At 35.9% G+C, this 22,212-nt stretch overlaps 1 long non-coding RNA gene across 1 annotated transcript in view; it reads right to left on the bottom strand.

Moving 5' to 3' along the window:
• Positions 1–608: 608 nt before the first annotated feature.
• The window catches only part of LOC110743081, a 34,632-nt gene continuing 13,028 nt past the window's right edge, over positions 609–22,212 (bottom strand). The window contains exons 2-3 of the long non-coding RNA XR_002521583.2: positions 1,210–1,347; positions 609–984 (exon numbers count right to left, since the gene is read on the bottom strand). This is a non-coding gene — a long non-coding RNA (uncharacterized LOC110743081). The remainder of the gene's footprint in view (positions 985–1,209; positions 1,348–22,212) is intronic.

Below are 22,212 nucleotides of genomic sequence, written 5' to 3'. Positions count from 1 at the left end.
TAAAGCTTAAATAATAAGCCTCCAAATTTCCAGTTTTTATTAATATGGTTATATTAAAGAAAAAGGAAATTGAATTTGTGCATGTGTCTCAATAAGAGTAGTAATTTCAGTAAATCTTTGTGTGCACAGTGCATGAGAATGTGCAGATTCTCTGTGCCCTCCCAAGGGGTAGCCTCGCTGAAAGAGAAGTGAGGGTTAGGGAAATGGGAATTTCAATGTAAGTGATCATTAAACTAAATAATAACACGTCAATCCAGCCTTTGAAAACTGAATTTCCTCTTTAGCAACTAATTAGTGTTTGTTGTGTACCTGCTCTTCGAATACAGGCCTCACTTAGATTAACCTCTTTGTGACAGGGAATAAATTCTTACAGAGATCATCACACTCAGGGTGTGTTTTTTCTGAAAAAATAAATGAAGAGAATATATTCCATATAAGATCACAGATTTTTATTAACTTTCATGGTCATTTTAGAGAAGCTATCGCATATGAAAGTTAATAAAAAATTAAGTTTTCAACTTTACATTCTAAATATATTTTGATTTATTAATATATTGCATTTATGGCTTTTCTTTTCTAATAACTCTGCCAAGAATTAGATGGATGAATAGATAATCCACATAAACTCAAAATCCTTTCTCAGGATTTTGCTCTATATTAGGCATTCTTATGTGCTTTCTGGGATTTGTCTATTGAATCAGCGGCTTTGACAATATTGAAATGAAAAAGTCAATTGAAAATGTTTATTCTGTAATATCTTATATATTATAAACCGTTATAGTTCCTCCCAATGAGGCTCTCTGCTTTCTGTAAACATTGGCAGGTATCAATACTCACTTCATTGATAACAGAATATTGCTAAACTGTTGGGTTTGATGTAAAGGATGAACTTATGTTTGAGTGATTCAGTAGGGGACAATCCAGTGAATCACTGCTGGCCCCTTTCTGTAACCTTCCAGAATAGATGACTTAGGGTGATGTGCTCTGAAAGATAGCAATGGACACCTTTGTTAAAGTGAGGCCCAATATTCCCCAAGTAATTTCATGTAAGATGAGATTACTCACAAATACTTCAAGGTATTAAATCATACTCTTATTACCTGTGCATATCAATACTATATTCCTAATTTCCACTCCATATCACTACCCACAGGCATTGTGAAAATATAAATTATTAAGTAGAAAAACAATGAATGGTCCATTGCTTACCTTCTTCCTCACTTTCCACTCCTCTGCTCTTGATGAAGGGAAAGAAATTGGAGAACAGGATGCCAGTGTACCCGCCTCTAGTCACAACTTCACTTCCAACCCTTGGACTCATTCCTAACTTCCAGTTTTACTACCTACCTGGGAGAATAAACAGACAAGTTTTCTGAACATTTCTGCAGACTGCCTTAAAGATTCCCTATCAGCCCTTATGTTTGTATGCTTTATGCCTTGGAGGGGATTTGGCAGAATTGAGATTTTTACATCACCTCTGGGAGACACGGCCAGAAATCCAATAGTGTCTCTCATTCTCTCAAGTAATTTCCTTCACCATTGACTTTCAGTTCTAGTGTCAGATGGTATAGTTGGTAAGTCGAAATCCTAACAATCAACCAACTGTGGTTTGAAGTGGCAGCTGACTGAAGCCAATGTGTGCTGGGCCTGGTGACAGCCGCTGTGTAACAGACCTTGTCAGAAGCACAAGCAGGACCTCAGGTTGTAAGTGTGGGCCTGACCCTTCCAGATGAATGGAAACTGACAAGAGTGATCTCTGCAACATGGACTGGAATGATGACATGAAAACAATGACATGTTTGGGATTAAAACACTGGGTGCAGATATGTCACTTATAAAACAGAGAAATGACAAGTGACTGGCATTAACTTTACTTGACTTCAGTTTAAAGATATCCTTTGTACTAAGAGCCACAGCCAGCTAGCAGAGTTAATCATGTAGTAGCAAAACTACTCCACCCCTGGCCATTGCCACCATAAGTTAATCTGTGCCACACAACAACTGGCTTCCTGTGCCATTAAAACAGTGCTTCTGAACCCTGGCTTCATATTATAATCACCTGAGCATTCATGACATGGCCCCAGGAGGCTCTGATTTCATTGCCCTGGGATGAGACACAGTCATTGGCATGCCTTCCGAGCTCCTCCAGGTGGTCATGATATGCAGCAATGGTTGAGAACCACTGTGTTAGATGATTAAAAACGAAAAATAAATGTCCTGGAAAATGGGCATAATTTTCTTTTCTTCTTCATAGCTTTTCATATTTTATTCTATTTATTTCATATTTTAATGGGCATAATTTTCTAATCATAATAACATAATGAATCTCTATTGCTCAAGGAGCTCAAGCCTCTTTTTATTTTATTACCTCATCACTATATTTTTAAACTTTGTTGGCACACGAATCTAAGCAAAGTTAAAAGAATTAGCTTGGCGCACCCAACTCAGTAAGTCACTTGGTTCTGGGGACATGTTTCATCCCCTTCCTCACCCTCTTCACTTCTGTAAATTTGAAGTTAATGCTCATTGTTAACCCCAGACAAATAAGTATTTTTAATAGCTTGACCCTAGCCTTGACCCTAACCCTAACTGAACTTTGGGTCTCAAAGGGTTGAGAAGAGAAGTACACCCAAACCATTTATTCAATAATACAAATGTGCTGCCCTTCTTATGTGGCAGTGATGCAGATCCACAGGTGGTAGAAAAGGCAGCTACTTCCTTATTTCCATTTTAGCAGAGGCAGTAATTTCCACACTCTTTTGCATTCTAACTCAGACATGGGAATGTGTCTGGGAGGGTGCATGGAGATTATGACAAAAACCAAAGCGAGCTGATCCTCTGCTCTCCTACTCCCCTGTTTCCCATTTCAGATTGAATCCCCACATCAAAGCCTGTATCCTCAAAAGGATCCAAGAGGTATCATTTTCTGAGCCTAACTTAGCCTGTATCTGTTCTTAGGGTTATTTACATTTGAAACATTATCTCTAATGTAGACTAAAAATAATGCAGAGAAAAGGTTATAAATACAGATAGGTAGATGAGACAGACATGAGAGATGGTAGGTTAATACCTTGCTAGATGATGAAATATTATAGATGGTTTGATAAGAATTTTCATTGTTTGAAGATGCCCCATGGAATTCCACAATGTAGATATCTACCCTTGCGTGGTTGTGAACATGTTAGGATATGAATATGAAAACTAATCTTTACATCTTCTTTCTATGTGACCCAACAGGATAGGAGAGAAAATTTATGTACACGGGGTATGGTTTGGTTAAGAAACTTCAGATTATATCACTATAACTGTTGCCTTAAGCAACTTGCCACATTAAGTAACTTGCCCAGTAGTAATTGCTACTAGGACATGAAAGTAATATTAGGTATTAATGTGTTAGAAATTGAGAGAAAAATTATAACTCAAAAATTATTTTTTACCAATCCATTAAATAACAACTCAAAGAGCCGTAATTTCTGGTTTATGCTTTATAATGAAAAAAAAAGAAAAAAGAAGATTGTGAAAAAGGCTGTTTATCCTAGGAAAAATGGTCATATTATTTCTTGGTTGTGAGGACCAATGACTAGGGTTGAGAATTATAACTGTCATTGAGATATTATTCTCCACACATATAAGTGTCTCTATTTAAAATACACCCAGAGCATGATGTGCAATTATAAATATGTGCTTGATTCATTTTCATCTAGTCAGGGGAACAGAAAAACATGCAATGTTTCAACAGACTTGAAAACTAAGGTCTGCTAGTTGAAAACCTTATCAATTTCATGGAAGAATTGGCCTCAACTGTAGGATAGCATGGGTGGATGAATCAGGAAATCTTAGTCACCAAATCGTGTCAAAACCCATAAAACAAAGCAACTAAGCTAAACTAGTAAGAAATGGTTAAAAAAAAAAAAAAGACTAAACAAATTCAGTCACCCCCCTCTGTAATGCCTCCATCCCCAAATTATCCTATATCAAAAAAATTGGGCTGTATCATCAATTATTTAGTCTAGGTTTGACCCCAGTGATTCAGGTGCTCAGATGTGTCTGCTCCCTCCATGAGTTCTCTGTTTTCAACTCCATCAGGATCTCTGTTGTGGTGTCCCTCTGAGAGACGATGACATCAAATATGCAGTGGCCGGGAGTGACAAGTGGTGAATACTGATATCCAGCATCCTGGAATGTTCATCCTGAATTAGATGGGTAGAGGGAAGAACAACCTGCCTCTCTAGCAAAAGAACTGCAGGCTATTTTTTAAAACATCAGTGGATATATTAACCTCCCCAGATGACAATCTGCACAGTGAAATCACTGAACATGTTCAAGAAAAGCAACAGGAAGGAAGTAAAAGAGACAAATACCTAGATATATTTTATGCAAACTTTCAATTTTCTGGAACAAATTTCTTAAAAGTCAAGTACCAGACAAGGGGGGAAAAAAAAGCTAATTTTAAAGAAATAAGGTTGATCCCAGATTTCTTTTCCAGAATGGAAAAGTTTACATTTTGAAAATATTTTATATTTGTAGTAAACATAGATATGAAAATTTGTACTCAGTTATGTGCCAAAAGTAAGGCCATGTGACATTTTGAGAGGCAGTGAGAGAGATACTCAATATTATTTGGCAAAGGGTGTAAGTGAACAGAATTGTTTTGGAAAATGATTTAGTTATACATGTTTAAAAATTTATATTTTTTGACAATAATGATGCAACTTAAAGAATGTATGTTCTGAGGGTAGAAGAAGACATAAAATGAAGGTTTGGGTATAAAAGCAATTTCTTCCATCAGTATTGGTTAGAGGAATAAGAACACAATAACATAAATTACCAACAATCAATGGATGTGATAAATTAACTATAGTACTCTTTCATAAGAGCATTATTAACATGTTATTAAAAATGTTTCCAAATAATGTTTCATAAAATTGTGAAAACATCTATAAAATATTACTGAAAATGCATGATATAAAATATATATGCCTAACAGAATTCTAAATTTTCAAAAATTGACATGGAATATGTATATAAATAATCTGAGATGGTTCTATTTTTTTTAACATGAAAAAAATATTCTAAGGAACTTAACTAATATCTCTTTATGATGTTAGAAGTTTTACCTTTTTTGTAATAGGATCAAAGGTAATTTTTTCATAGTGTGTTATATATTTAAATTTTTCTAACTTAAACCTGTAATATTATATGCTAAAAAATTATATATTTTTAAGTAATAGAAAATGTTCATCAGTTAAATTCAAAAGCTAGTTTCTTTGGTCTGGGAACTGAAGCATCAAAAAGCTTTTAAATAGAGCCATAAATGTCAAATTATTGATACGAAGAATGAATCTGCTGGAAATTCAGAAGAGAGAGAGCTAGTTGCTCAGGGAAGATGAAATATCTCATGAAACATAGTTGAAGTCAGATTCAGAAGGCCTTGAATGCCAGACTAAGAAAGATAGACTTTATTCTGATGCAAATGGAAGTCCTTGAAGAGATTTTTGTAGCTCCAATTAATGAATTTCCTTTGTTCCTCTCCATTAAAGCTGGTACATTGAAAATGTATATGCATATGTATATTCATATCTGAACGTATGTACACCAAATGTATTCACCCCTAGGTAGGAAACAATGTGTCTATAAAGAAAAAACAGGAAGAACGATTAAGGCATTCATTAATTAGGGTACATTTACATTTCCAGAGTCAGCTAAAATCATCCACTTATTTAAGTGGAAATCTCCTCAGTTTATTACAGCCATTATTATTCAGCACTAAGAGATAACTAGCTTGAATTTCACAAGTAGAGAAAATTGTATTGTCTGTTGCTTCTCTCAGGGGTCACTATTAGTCAACTTTTGAGTAAAATTACAGTACTTAGGCAAGAAAATTATTTATTGAGTACCTACTACGTGCAGAACCATTTGATAAATTCCATATAAAATCCCATTTACTCCTCACAGCAATCTCACGTGATGGATATTTATAATCCAAATCTTATCAGAAGAAAATCTGCTAGAGTTTAAGATAAGCAACTGGCCAATATGAACCTACTTTTAAACTCAGAATTGTTTTACTCTCCACATTCTGTATAAGCCAATAGATGAAAACATCACATTAGAGCACACCCATTAGTTCATGCATTTTCTAACATTATTGCTAAAGTATATATCTTTTGAGAATGTGTGTATAGATATGCAATATGTAAATATGTGTCTATGTGGGTATAGTATGCATTCACACATATCATATAAATGTGTAATATAAATATATAAACATTCATTATAATAAATTTACACATATAGGAACTTATTGAGTATTTATCATGCTATGCTTTTCATATGCATGTATTGTTATATATACATATATAAATAGATATTCAATAAAATATAAATATAGATTATATGTAAATGCATATGCATATAAAATGTATACATAAATTATATATGAAATATATTTAAACATAGTAATTTTATACATATGCACACATAAAAAATTATGTTCCTATTTTCTTTACCTAGAATAAAAAAAACTGCTATGCATTTGGAAAGCTTATTTCATAGTTGAGGAAATATTACCCTTACAATGAGTAGAGGGTAATGAGTTCTAACTCCACCTCCAAGATTGCAGCCCCCAAAAGGAGTTGATGCCTCTCTCTACTGTTTAGAGGTCGTGCACCCCTAAGAATGATCTACGAATCTTCAGATGTCAGTATGAAGGACATCCTTTCCTCATTCTTCCATCCCTTGTGTCTTTCTCCCCCAACATCCACCTCCCCTAACATGCACACAAGAGTCCACAGGTGGAGGAGGGATGACAGAACCCTTCAGCCCTGACTCTAATTCTATTCTATATACGCAAAAGATCAACTCTAAATCTGGTCCCTGCAGTGAAAGGACAATCGCCTACTAGTTAAATTCATTCAGCTCTTTATTCAACAAAACGATGTAGGATTTTCATCAGTGGACCAACTGAACAATCAACCCTACAAAAAATAAAGCATTGGCTGGAGCAGAAAAGAGGCCTTCATGGGAGTTTGCAGTTCCACACAATGGCTAGGGAGGCTGAGCTGTCACTGCTTTTCTTCATCCCAGTACCCCATGCATAGCACCAGCTCTAGCGTGAAGGGAGATTTAAAAGCAACTAAGTACATATAAACATTTCTCATTCATTATCTGGGGTTTCTGCTACTGGGTGACATATCATTAGTCCTAGTGTAAGGCAAGCTTTAAAAACGTAATTACTTAATCATGCAGTTAGCTTCCCATCAATTCTAGCAGCATTTGTTCTTAACTAGCTTTTAAGAACAAAATTAGGAGTAATTTGTAAACAAAAGTAATTGAAGAAAGGCAGATATTGCCAAGGTGTTGACAGCATTAACAGACATTATTGTTTCCCTTAATACCACCACAGCACTGCAGTTAACAATAGGTAGCTGGCAAAAAGCAGAGCGGGGGGAATTAGTACGAGGCTACCTGAGGAAGTGTAGCAGTAGGCAAAGTGGTCCTTCCATTGGCCCTACAGACATCCAACTCTAACAGGTAGGTTGACTCTGCTCCTAAACGATTTGCATTTTATGCAACTTACAAATGTGATTATTTGTAGGTTGGTATAATTTAACACTTTTAACATGACCATGGAAATTATCTCATCTTATTTTTTATGCCTTCTTATTAGAACCTATACATTTTTCCCAGGATGGTGTCGTCATATTTACAAGAGCCATAGATGTGCAACTTCCATCTGGCAAGAAAAACTTAGGTAGGTAGGTAGAGACAAAAGAGCTTTGCCTGCCCTTATATCTCATTACATGTTACAGGTTCATTGAACTTATAATGACCATCATCTCTGGGCCAGATATTTTCCTAGTCACTTGAGAAATGGAAGTGAGCAAGAAATGTACTCAATTTTCATGGAGCTCCTGATTTTGTAGAGAGAGAAAAATTGAAACAAAACATGATCAAAAGACTTAAACCAAGTATGTAATCACGTCAATATTTATTTTATAACTGCCGACTGACTAGAGGCTTTACAGGGTCTTTAGCAGAAATCATGAAGAAATGAAAGACTTAGAGTATAAACAAGAATATGTCTCATTCTAGGAATGAGAATATCACTATTCTCGTTTTATAGAGGAAGTAACTGAGTCTGAAATGAACAAAATAACTTATCAAAAATCACATTCATAAAGAAGAGCAAAGTTGAGATTCAGACTCAGGTATTTATGTTTATTGTCACTATTCTGTTATGACAATGAGTCCAAATATCTTTCCAGAATCCAGTAGAATTCAACAGGAGTGCTGAACCTGGAATTAGAACACCCAAGTTTGATTCTGCCTCTGAAGTCTTCTACTATGACTTTAAGCCAGTCATGAAAACTCAATGAGTTTCAGTGGCCCCATATGTAAAACTTAGTATCTTGGTACCTTTAGCATAATCTGTTGACATAAGAATCGAATAGTATATAGGAATGCTATCAAATTTTGCACATTTATTATGTATCCTGAGACTTCGCTGAAGTTGCTTATCAATTTAAGAAGCTTTTGGGCTGAGATGATGGGGTTTTGTAGATAGAGGATCATGCCATCTACAGAGAAGATAGTTCGACTTCCTCTCTTCCTATTTGAAAACCATTTCTTTCTTTCTCTTGCCTGATTGCCCTGGCCAGAACTTCCAATACTATGTTGAATAGGGGTGGTGAGAGATGGCCACCTTGTCTTGTTCCAGTTTTCAAGGGGAACGCTTCCAGCTTTTGCCCATTCAGTATGCTATTGGCTGTTGGCTGGTCATATATGGCTCTTATTATCTTGAGGTGTATTCCTTTAATATATGGTCTATTGAGAGTTTTTAAATAAAGAGATGATGAATTTTGTCAAAGGTCTTTTCTGCATCTATTGAGATAATCATGTGGTCTTTAGTTCTGTGTATGTGATGAATTGTGTTTATCAATTTGTATATGTTGAACCAGCCTTGCATATCGGGGATGAAGCCTACTTGATCATGGTGGGTAAGTTTTTTGATGTGCTGCTTGATTTGGTTTGCCAGTATTTTGTTGAGGATTTTTGTGCTGGGTATAGACACAAAGGAATATAAATCTATTATAAAGACACATGTGTGGATGTGTTCACTGTAGCACTGTTCACAATAGCAAATACATGCAGTCAATCTAAATGCCCATCAGTGATAGACTAGATAAAGAAAATGTGGTACACATACACCATGGAATACTATTCTGTCATAAAAAGGAATGAGATCAGGTCCTTTGCAGGCATGGATGGAGCTGGAGGCCATTATCCTTAGCAAACTAATGCAGGAACAGAAAACCAAATACATGTTCTCACTTACAAGTTGGAGCGAAATGATGACAAGACGTGAACACATGGGGGGAAACAACACACACTGGGCCCTGTCAGAGGGAAGGGGTGGGAGGAGGAGGGGGAGAATCAGGAAGACTAGCTGATCTACACTGGGATTAATGCCTGGTTAATGGGATGATCTGTGCAGCAAACTACCATGGCACATGTTTACCTGTGTAACAAACCTGCACATACTGCACATGTACCCCTGAACTTAAAATAAAAGTTGTACATTTAAAAAGATAATCTAATGAAATAATAAAATTAAAAGTGCTTTGTAATTTTATGGCCAGAAGTAAGGTAGTAATGCTGTACAATTCTATTTATATGAAGTTCAAGAACAGGCAAAATAACCTGTGGTAATAGAAACTAAAATATGGTTGCCTCCAAATGGTTAAGAATTGAGTGGAAAGGGGCATTAAGAACTTTCTAGGCTAATGGAAATGCTATATATTAAATGTCAATACTCACCAAGTTGAGCACTTAAAATCTGTGTACTTTATTGTATGTAAATGATGCCTTAAAATTGCACTAAAAATAATATATGATTATTTCTATTTTTCTTCAGAAACTGAATATAAGTCTTCATATCCATTTATACTATCTTAGGAGTGAGTTGAGGTCCAGTGTCCAAAATGAATGCTCCAAGGGAATCACTTCATGCACCATTAGACCTCTGCAGAGACAGTACATATCCTTACACATATCCTTTAATTTAATTCAAGAGAGATATCACCTTTTCTTTACATCTTTAAAAACCAAAGCATAAAGAATCATTATGAATTTCAATGTTGCTGAAGCTAGCATATAGACAAAATATGAAAACTCACTGCTTTCTATCTTTTCAATGGAGAAAAAATTGGTAAAACTTAAATTTACCAATCAGAGAATTATAATAATATTACCTTTGGTTTGGGTTAAGATGTAAGAGATAACTTTTGATTCATTGACTTGTAGGACAACATAAATTGTTACAAAAGAAAGTATCATGTATTTTCCCATCATTTTGTGTTACCTTATTTCATTTTTCTAATGACTATAGAAATTTTTACTCTCTATAGTGTTTTATGACTCTAACATGAGCAGCAGTAAACAAACATGTTTTTCCTGAGTGCCCAGGGCATTTGGCCTTCAGAATTATTGGGTCAAGTCTTCATAGTCAAAGGTAGATCAATCAACAAGTTTCCATTGAGCGTCTACTATGAGCCCAGAACAGCAGAGTTAAAAGGGTTGAGATAATTATCCAGGCCCCAAAGTGACTTTTATTGGTTTCCATAGATCTTTGAGGCAGAAGAAGGCTTTTCTCTTTTAATTATCTGTAAAACTAAATCACTATATTACCAGATTGGCCTACTTGTTAAAAAGATTAAATAAAAATTACTTGCAATAAATGTAAATACTTTGGTTGGGAAATTCTTTTTTACAAACACTCAGAACTTTAAAAAAATGCATGAATTTAGATTTTAATGTTAGCCAGACAGGTGATGCTTGAACTACTCAATAATGAGGAGTGCTCAACTTTTACAATAAGAAAAATATAGCTTATTGCCTTGGCTTCAAGAGGAAAAAATAATTAGCTGTCCTGCAGTGGCCAAAGTATAACTTTGTGTACCTGTGGACAAAGTTGAGCTTTGGAGTGAGCCAAATATATATGGATCACCTATATGCTTTCCTATGTGTTATGAGAATCTCAGGGCAACCACTTGTCAAAAAGCCCTTCTCCAACTAGACACTGCAGCAAACACCTACTTCTCCTCCATCATCATCATCTTCATCATCATAACAATCATCATCATCCTCTTTAAAACAATTTTTTGAATTATTTTATTTCCTATTTTGGTTTTGGTGGAACAGGTGTGTTTGGTTACGTGAATAAGTTCTTTAGTGGTGATTTCTGAGATTTTGGTGCAGTCATCACCCAAGCAGTGTATACGCTACCCTATGTGCAGCCTGTTATTCCTCACCATCCCTCACCCTTTCCCCCAAGTCCGGAAAGTCCAATGTATCATTCTTATGCTTTTGTGTCCTCAGAGCTTAGCTTCCACACATGACTGAGAACATATGGTGTTTGGTTTTTCATTCCTGAGTTACTTCACGTAGAATAATAGTCCCCAATTCCATCCAGGTTACTACAAATGTCATTATTTTATTTCTTTTTATGGCTGAGTAGTATTCCATGGTATATATATCACATTTTCTTTATCCACTAGTTGAATGATGGGCATTTGGGCTGATGTCATATTTTTGCAATTTTTGTATCTTTTTTATATAACGCCTTCTTTTCCTCTGAGTAGATACCTAGTAGTGTTATTTGTGCATCAAATGGTATATCTACTTTTAGTTCTTTAAGGAATCTCCTCACTGTTTTCCAAAGTGTTTGTACTAGTTTACATTACCATCAGCAGTGAAAAAGTGTTCCTTTTCACCACATCCATGCCACCATCTATTGCTTTTTTGATATTTTGGTTATGGTCATTCTTGCAGGAGTGAGGTGGTGTTGCATTGTAGTTTTGATTTATATTTCCTCTATAATTAGTGATGTTGAGCGAGCATTTTTCCATATGCCTTTGGCCATTTGTATATCTTGTTTTGAGAATTGTCTATTCATGTCTTTAGCCCACTTTTTGAAAGGATTGTTTTCTTCTTCCTGATTTGTTTGAGTTCCTTGTAGATTCTGGATATTAGTCCTTTGTCAGACATATAGATTGTGAAGATTTTCTCCCACACTCTGGGTTGTCTGTTTACTCCCCCGATTGTTTTTTTGCTATGTAGAAGCTTTTTAGTTCAATTAGGCCTCATCTATTTATCTTTGTTTTGTTGCATTTGCTTTTGGGTTCTTGGTCATAAAGTCTTTGCCTAAGTCAACACCTGCAAGGGTTTTTCCAATGTTATCTTCTAGAGTCTTTATGGTTTCAGGTCTTAGATTTAAGTCCTTTAACCATCTTGAATTGATTTTTTAATAAGGAGAGATATGGATCCAATTTCATTCTTCTATATGTGGCTTGCCAGTTATCCCAGCATCCTTTGTTAAATAAGGTGTCATTCCCTCACCTTACGTTTCTGTTTGCTTTCTCAAAGATCAGTTGACTGTAAGTATTTGGCTTTATTTCTGGGTTTTCTTGGGTTTTCTATTATTTTCCATTGGTCTATATGCCTTTTGTTATGTCAGTACCATTCTGTTTTGGCTAACTATGGCCTTATAGTTTAGTTTGAAGTCAGGTAATGTGATGGCTCCAGATTTGTTCTTTTTGCTTAGACTTGCTTTGGATATGTGGGCTCTTTTATGGTCCATATGAATTTTTAGGATTGTTTTTTCTAGTCTGTGAAGAATGCTAGTGGTAGTTAGGTGAGAATTGCATAGAATTTGTAGATTGCTTTTGGCAGCATGGTCATTTTCACAATATTGATTCTACCTATCCATAAGCACGATATATGTTTCTATTTGTGTGGTCTATAGTTTCTCTCAACAGTGTTTTATAGTTTTCCTTGTAGAGGTCTTTCACATCCTTGATTAGGTGTATTCCTACGTGTTTTTATTTTTTTTTCAGCTGTTGTGAAAGCTATTGTTGAGTTCTTGAATTGATTCTCAGTTTGGTTACTGTTGGAGTATATCAGAGCTACCGATTTCTGTACATTAATTTTGTATTCCAAAACTTTGCCGAATTCATTTATCAGTTCTAGGAGTTTTTTGGGTGAGTCTAAGTTTTTCTAGGTATACGATCATAGCATCAGCAAAAAGCAACAGTTTGATTTTCTCTTTACTGATTTGGATGTCCTTTATTTCTTTCTTCCCCTTGTCTGATTGCTCTGACTAGAACTCCCAGTACTATGTTGAATAGAAGTAGTGAAAGTGTGCATCCTTGTCTGTTGAATAATGTTGGCTGTGTGCATGTCATAGATGGCTGTTATTACCTTAAGGTATGTCCCTTATGTACTGATTTTGCCTAGGGTTTTAATCACAAAGGGATGCTGGATTTCGTCAAATGCTTTTTCTGCATCTATTGAGATATCATATGATTTTTTATTTTAATTCTTTGTATGTGGTGTATTGCATTTATTGACTTATAAATTGATTTCCTTTTGGAGTTGATTTCTAATTCTATTTTACTGTGGTCTGAGAGAGTATTTGATATAATTTCAATTTTCTTAATTTACTGAGATCTTTTTTGTAGCCTATCACATGGTCTATTTTGGAGAACGTTCCATGTGCTGATGAATAGAATGTATATTCTGCAGTTGTTGGGTAGAATGTTCTGTAAATATCTGTTAATGTAAATGTATCTTAAACCATCCTGACATCCTTGGTATGAAATCCACTTGATCATGGTGGATTATCTTTTTGATATGCTGTTGGATTCAGTTCCCTAGTATTTTGTTCAAGATTTTTGCATCTATGTTCATCAGGGAGATTGGTCTGTAGTTTTCTCTTTTTGTTATGTCCTTCCCTAGTTTTGGTATTAGAGTGATAATGGCTTCAAAGAATAATTTAGGGAGGATTCCTCCTTTTTCTTTCTTTCGAAATAGTGTCAATAGGATTAGTACCAATTCATTGAATGTCTGATAGAATTCAGCTGTGAATCCGTCTGGTCCTGGACTTTTTGTTGTTGTTGGTGGTAATTTTCAATCTCGTTGTTTGTTATTGGTCTGTTCAGAGTTTCTGTATCTTCCTGGTTTAATTTAGGAGGGTTGTATATTTCCAGGAATTTATTCATCTCCTCTAGGTTTTCTAGCTTATGCACATAAAGCTGTTCATATAATATCTCCTGTTTCATTTCTAATTGAGCTTATTTGGATCTTCTCTCTTCTTTTCTTGGTTAATCTTGCTAATGGTCTATCAATTTTATTTATCTTTACAAAGAACCACCTTTTTGTTTCATTTATCTTTTGTATTTTTTTTTGTTTCAATTTCATTTAGTTCTGCTCTGATCTTCATCCTGTTTTTCTTCTGCTGGGTTAAGTTTGGATTGTTATTCTGTGAGGTGTGACCTTAGATTGTTTATTTGTGCTCTTTCAGACTTCTTGATGTAGGCATTTAAGTCTATGAACTTTCCTCTTAGCATTACTTTTGCTGTATCCCAGAGGTTTTGATAGGTTGTATCATTATTATCATTTAGTTTAAAGAATTTTTAAATTTCCATCTTGATTTCATCGTTGACCCAACAATCATTCAAGGAGCAAGTTATTTAATTTCTATGTATTTGCATGGTTTTGAAGGTTGCTTTTGGAGTTGATTTATAATTGTATTTTACTGTGTTCTGAGAGAGTATTTGATATAATTTTGATTTTCTTAAATTTACTGAGATTTGTTTTGTGGCCTATCATATGGCCTATCTTCAACAATGTTCCATGGGCTGATAACAGAATGTATATTCTGCAGTTGTTGGGTAGAATGTTCTATAAATATCTAAGTCCATTTGTTGTAGGGTACAGTTTAAGTCCATTGTTTCTTTGTTAACTTTCTGTCTTGATGACCTGTCTAGTAATGTCAGTGGAGTATTAAAGTCCCTCACTATTATTGTGTTGCCATCTATCTCATTTCCTAGGTCTAGTAGTAATTTTTTTTATAAATTTAAGAGCTCCAGTGTTAGGTGCATTTATATTTAGAATTGTGATATTATATTTTCCTGTTAGACTAGTCTTTTTATTATTATGTAATGTCTCTCTTTGTCTTTCTTAATTGCTGTTGCTTTAAAGTTTGTTTTGTCTGATATAAGAATAGTTAATCCTGCTTGCTTTTGGTGTCTATTTGCATGGAATATCTTTTTCCACCCTTTTACCTTAAGTTTATATGAATTCTTATGTGTTAGGTGAGTCTCTTGAAGACAGCAGAAACTTGGTTGGTGATTTTTTATTCATTTTGCCTTTCTGTGTCTTTTAAGTGGTGTATAATCTTTGCCACTCTAGGGATACCTGGTTAAGTATTCAGGTTTCTCAGGTGGTGGGCAGGGCCATGAAGTTCCCAAAAGATTAAGACTTTTGTCTTTGACTACCAGGGCTGGTAGAGAAAGATCACCAGGTTAGAGCGGGGATAGCCATGTCTGAGTTCAGTCTCTTTTTGGGCAGGGCTTGCTGTGGCTGCTATGGGGCATAGGAGTGTGGTTCCCAGTCCAAAGGAGTTATATTCCTAGGGGTATTATGGCTGCCTCTGCTGTATCATACAGGTCTCCAATGAAAGGTGGCAGTCATGGGCCTCACCCTGCTCCCACGCACCTCACAGTCCTGAAGGCCAGTCTCACTCCCGCTGTGCTCCCATAACAACATCAAGTATATTTCCAGGCAACTGGTGACCAGGGCTGAGAACCTGTCCCAGACCACACGCCTCTCCATTGAGAAACTAAGCAGACTCACAGTTTTTTTGGCATGTCAGGGAGCCTGCAGTGGTGGTGATCCAGTTCCTTCAAAGGATCTGTGGATTCTTTCCACTTTCCTGGTACGTTTCTGTAGTAGTTCTTGGAACAAAAGTTCAAGGTGTGAGTCTCCACATGCTGCTCTATCTGTCTGAGTAGAAGCTGCCAGATAGTCTTGCCTCCCATATGCCATATTAATCTCATCATCCCTCTTATGTAAGGCTCTGTCATTCTACTGAAGTGACTATGTTCAAGTTTTGAAAATTCAAAACTTGTCCAAGGTCAGTCCCATAGCAAGTATAGATAGGTAGTTCTGGTATTCCTGTTAAAGCAGTCGGTCTCCACAGCCCCCTCCCTTCATACCTATGCCTCAACCCTAATTTGTCACCTGAGAAAATGCGGATACTTTCTACATGTTGGAGTTGTCATAAAGACTTAAGATAATGTATAGAAAGCTCCTGCCACATGCTATTCAGTCAATAAAATACTAAGCATTATATTACTGGGGACCTGATCATAAAACTATCTTGGTTAGGATGGTGTCTGTGACTGCTGGTCAGACTCTTTCTCCAAACTGGAATATTCACCTGTATGTTTAGTTAAGGCCTAATTTACATGAAATTATGAAGGAAGGAAAATAATTGAGCATTTATTATCTCTCTGTGTTTCTGTCAGTAATATACTAGCATACTTAATTTTCAATATAGTTCCATGAAGTAATCACATTTAACAATTAAGGAAATTTAGATTCAGAGAGGTAAAGTGATATGCACATGGAAATGCAGCAAATAATATGAGTAGGTCTCCGGATTTCAAGGAGGTCATATATAACTCCCTCACCAGACTAGATGCTCCTGGAGGATAGAATTCATGCATTCAAATTGTCTGTGTATTTCTAGAATTTATTGCTACTTGGCACAGATAATATATATCTGCACATCCTACATGTATCTTCAATAAATTTTAGTTAAATCGATGAGAAAAGTAATAAAGTTCAATTCTCTTTCTAAAATATCCTGAAACCTAACTGAGCTTCAAGACAAAATCCTGGTATTATAAGTATGACATACAATGCAAAACTCTAGAAAACACACAGAGATATCTGCATCAGGATTAAGAATGATCGTATGACATTATTTCTGTTCAGAGAATAAATTGGTCAGAGAGCAATAGGACCAGTTTCAAAGGTTTATCCTTCAACATAAAAGCAAATATTTGCTAGTACACTTCCAGGGCCTTAGTATGTTTGGGAGATTCCCTTAAAATTAACCAATCAATTAATCTACTAATGTTTATTGTGCTGAGCTAGAAACTATGGGGCATAATAGTAAGCTTTACATTTGTGTGAGGTCGACATTCATAAATGACTTTCAAATATACTCTTTTCTTTTTAATTTTCAGTACAACTTCTTGAGTTTTGAATTATTCTCCTCATTTTACAGAAGAGTATTCTGAGGTTCAAAAGCTGTTCCACTTTCACTGGTTTACACAGTTGGTTAGAATCAGGGCCTGAACTTGAACTCATTTTTCAGTTCCTAACTTATATTAGTCTTATCACAGCTAAGAGAAGAGGCTAAAGATACATGAACTGAAATCTAAGACTCTGTGACCTAGTTATGATGATATCACAAAGCTTGAGAAACAGACTACATGGTAAAGAATAATGAATGTATTAGTAAAGGAGGCAGACTGGAGGCAGCAGACATCAAGAGGCGAATACACTGTGCCAGAAAGGATGTGCTTAGGCCATGCTATTTGACAGAACTTGGGAACTGGAAAACTGATGAATCCAAAATTTCATTTTCTTTTCACCACATCCATGCCAACATCTGTTATTTTTTGACACTTCTACACTGTTGGTGGGAATGTAAATTAGTACAACCACTGCGGAAAACAGTGTGGAGATTCCTTAAAGGACTAAAAGTAGATCTACCATTTGATCTAGCAATCCCACTCCTGTGTTTCTTCCCAGAGGAAGATAAGTCATTATACGCAAAAGATACTTGTACACGCATGTTTATAGCAGCACTATTTGCAATTGCAAAAATATGGAATCAGTTCAAATGCCCATCAACCAACAAGTGGATAAATAAACTGTATATACACACTATGGAATATTACTCAGCCATAAAAAGGGAAACAATAATGGCATTTGCAGCATCCTGGATGGAATTGGAAACCACTATTCTAAATGAAGTAACTCAGGAATGGAAAACCAAACATAGTATGTTCTCCCTCATAAGTGGGAGCTAAACAATGAGGATGCAAAGGCATAAGAATGATACAATGACCTTTGGGGACTCAGGGAAAAGGGTGGGAGGGGGATGAGAGATAAACACTGGGTACACACTTGGTACAGTGGACACTGCTTGGGTGATGGGTGCACCAAAATCTCAGAAATCACCACTAAAGAACTTACTCATATAACCAAACACCACCTGTTCCTCCAAAAACCTACTGAAATGAATAAATAATTGAAAAGAAAGGAAAGGAGGAAAATACTTTAAAAAAGAAAACAACGTATTATTTTCTGTGTGTCTTATATAATTATTAATATGCTAGCATTAAATATTAATGTCCTAGTATTAATAACACTAATAAAAAGCAAACACATGGTGCTTTGCTGTTATAGAATACAATAATTTTCTTTAGTAAAAGATAAAAGATGATTTCAGCAAAAATAATGAACTTTGATTTGAACGGACTGAGTTTAAGTCAATGTTAGAACATCCAAGTAAAAATCGTCAGTTGGGTCTTGACTTTAAGTTAGAAGCCAGAGCTTCTGATTTATAGCTACCACTCTTTGATCTTTTCTGAGGACAAAAACAATATTTTAAAAATTGATCTTATTTTTTATAGCCATTGTTTATCTTGGGCTTGTAACCATTTGCCTGGCACATATTGTGACTAAATAAATATGTGTAAATTATTTGAATGAATAAATAATTGACTTAATAATTATATCTGTTAACTTGCAGTAACAACAAAGGTAGTTGAAGCCAAGATAGGTGATTCCAAACACTTAAAGGAAATAATATACAATTCACTGTGGTTTGTACATTCTCTCATTGTTCTGTTTTCATGGGAAACTGTATATTCAGGCAAACTACTTGCTGCAAGTCAGATCTTCTGATCATCATTGGGGAGATGAGAAAAGGAAAAAGAAGTGCTAATAACCTTCAATGCAGCTGAGGACAATGTAGACAAAATACAATTCTCTCATGTGGAATGTTTTTGGTTTTGTTGTTGTTTTTGTGTTTGTTGCTAGAAAAATATCTGTAAGACCCTTCCATGTATTCAGGACTCCCAAATGCCTTGCAACTTGCAGATTCTCCTAATCTCAGAGGATGGCTCTTGTTTAAAAACTGCAAAATGTAAATGGTATCTGGTATTTAATGAAAAGCACTGAAATTGCTATATGGTGCCTCAGATTCACTGCTGAACATGTCATGAGGCAACATTTTATAGGCATTGTAAAATCTTTTTACCACACACAGCTGCATTACCCCAAATTACTCAAATCTGCAGGGCATCTGAAACTTACTCTGTAACAGTAATAGGCTTTGCTGCTTAAAAAGTGATTATGACTAATGTGCAAAAACAATTATCACTAAACTCAATTGCCAAGAATTAAGATTATATATATATATATATGTATGTGTGTGTATATATATTCTCACTGAAATTTGAGAAATCACCAGGAAAAACTAAGTGATTTTCACAATGTATGGAATTGTGAAGCAGACATAGGAAAAAAAAAAACTTTCAATCAGTCAGTTCATACAAGGAAGACTTTACTGGCAGTATCTTTTACAAACTCCAAAACTTTATTGCTTTAATACCCACTTTAGGTGAATTAGAGAAATTCTGGAAACATTAATAAGTAAAATTGCCCATATAGGGCTGGCCCTACAGCAAGAGGTAACAGCATGAGGTGTCAGGAAGAGACTACAAATGGAATTCAATGGACTTGGTCTCCCGTCATGGTTCAGTCCTGGGTAACTCTTTTAACTCTCTGGGTCTTACCTTCTCCTTCCATGCAAAATTAAAAGAACAACAACAAAAGTATAAACAAACAAACAAAACTTTGAGCTAAGCATTATTAGGGTCTCTTCCTATCCTAACTTGCTATAATTTGATCTTAGGAGACCTAAGGTAGAAAGAGTTAGCTGTTCACCTTTGTCCCCCACCTTCTGAAAGAAAGCATGAAAGAAAACAGTGAAAGAGTTGGCATTGTGCTTTTCCTTTAAAGGGTTTTAGATGAAAGAAAGTGATTTGGATCATTTAAAATAGAATAAACAGTCTGATAAAAACAACATGGTGGGAAAGTACAGAGGTGGTTCCAAAGGGGCTATTAAGGTACACTGAGAACTGATATTAGAAAAATTAAAGTTAATAATAATTTTTATTTTTTCCTATAAATAATGCAAAGAGTTTCTAGATGTTCAAGAAAGTCCACATTTTCCTCCCCTACCTGGCCTCACAATTATATGTTCACATTGTATATGTTCTAACAATGGAACGTGAGTGGAAGTGCTATGTGCCACTATGGTGTCATGTCCATAGAACCACCCTGACACTTTTCCATGCTCTTTTCTTTTGGCTAACTGAATGAAGATCACCCCAAGTGAAAGCCCCAAGTGATGAAAGAATGCCCCATCAGCTTGAGAGCTAAATCTAAATGAATTTGTGGAGCATAGTCATCCAGTCAACTCAAACTGCTCAGCACATTAGGCAAACAAGACAGAAACTCAAACAATTTGAACACTGCAAATTAATAGAATAGTTGATGACATATGAACTGTCAGCATAGTCAACTATCATCATTCACCACCTAGAGAGACACTGATGTGGTGTGGTGGTGCCAGAAGGCAGAGTCCATTGGAGCAGGATAGAAAGGTGGTTTACCACGAAAAGCAATGAGGATAGCCTACATTTATCCATCTAAGCAAGTTGAACATGTGTTCTGGGACTAAGGCCTGTGAGTTCAGGCTCTGGGATCAAAAGAACTGAACTTGCTTCCTGGGCCCAGCCTTAGAAGACATGTGACCTTGCACAGGAATGCTTGATACAAATTGTGTCATTTAATTTTCATAGTGACCCTATATGGGAAATATTTTTGTTTATTCTATTTTAGAGACAAGAAAACTAAGGCTTAAATAACCCCTGCATATTGTCTAAACTCAAACATGGTAAACGGTAAAACTGCAATTTAAACCCAGGTCTATCTGATCCAAAAGGGTGGAGTATGTGCTTGGTTAGGAATGAAGTTGCTCAGTTACTTGGAGCAACTAACAGCCACCTTCAAGTTCAGGCATGTGCTAAAAGGTTAGAGCTAAAAGCTCAGAAGACCGAATTGTTCTGAAATTGCACTGGGCTGTGCTATCTGGGAACATTGACCGGAAAGAATGATAGTCAGAGGCCTCTGAGCACAAAGCATCACTGGCACTTTGATCATTAGGCCCATCACTGCCCCACATCACATGAGGTGAAACTAATGTCCCTTGCCACAAAGAAATCCAGAAATAGTTATGAGTCCAAAAGAACAAGTCATTCCTAGCTCACATCTCTGCTCTAGAAACCAACTGCAAGTAAGTTACTGTTGCGTTTTATTGCATTTTACTAATTTCTCACTTCAATGTAGAAATTGAAAGTCTCTCCGAAGCCCTCATAGGTTATAACTAGGTGGTCTTAATGGACTCTGGTTGGATAATTCAAGTAGGCCTTTTTTGTGTGTGGCTTCCACTGCCCTTGCAATCCTGGCCAAGGTGAAAGTCCCATGATTTCGTTAAAGGACTTATCGAATTACACATAATTGAACATCTACTGTGGACTAGGGAGTTTTCTAGGAAATTGGAATCCTGGGAAACATAAGACATGGCTCCTGTATTTAAAGAATACTTTACCTAGTGGAGAAGGCGCACAAGTAAAAGACTAGTTGTGGTATAAATGTTTAGAGCTTGGGGCAAGAGACAGGCTACATCAGTTGGAATCCTAACTCTTAGTTACTACTTGTGTGTAGACTTGGGCAAGTTACCTCACCTCTCAATGCATCAGTCATTCATCTGTAAAATGGAAAAATGCCTCATAAGGTTGTTAAAACAATTAAATGAGCTAATACATTTGAGGTTAGCTACTGTTAGCTTTTTATGATAGCCTGATGAGCATTTGAAAAGAGAGGAATCAAACACATCAGAACAGCTGACTTTGTCACTTTAGGCTTCCCACTGGAGGTGATAATGGAATTGAGCATTAAAAACTGAGTAGGCATTAACAGGAAAGTCAAAGTTATAAAGTCCTTTTAGGTAGGAGGTGGCATGTACATGGACACTGTGAAAGAGGTCATTACAATATTAGGGAACCTCCAAGAAGTCACATATGGCAGGAGAGCAGTGTATCTGAGGCAGGTAAAATAGATGAAGGGGAAAGAAAGGCAGGAGGCCCTCACAAGGAGCCTATCAGTGAGGATCAGGGTTCAGGCTCATCCCTGGAGTCAGGTAAGTCCTGTCTTTCATCT

This window comes from Papio anubis, chromosome 6 (assembly GCF_008728515.1).
Source record: "Papio anubis isolate 15944 chromosome 6, Panubis1.0, whole genome shotgun sequence".
Taxonomy (NCBI): Eukaryota; Metazoa; Chordata; class Mammalia; order Primates; family Cercopithecidae; genus Papio; species Papio anubis.
Note: the sequence above shows the minus strand (reverse complement) of the source record. Positions and strands in the feature narration are given on the sequence as shown.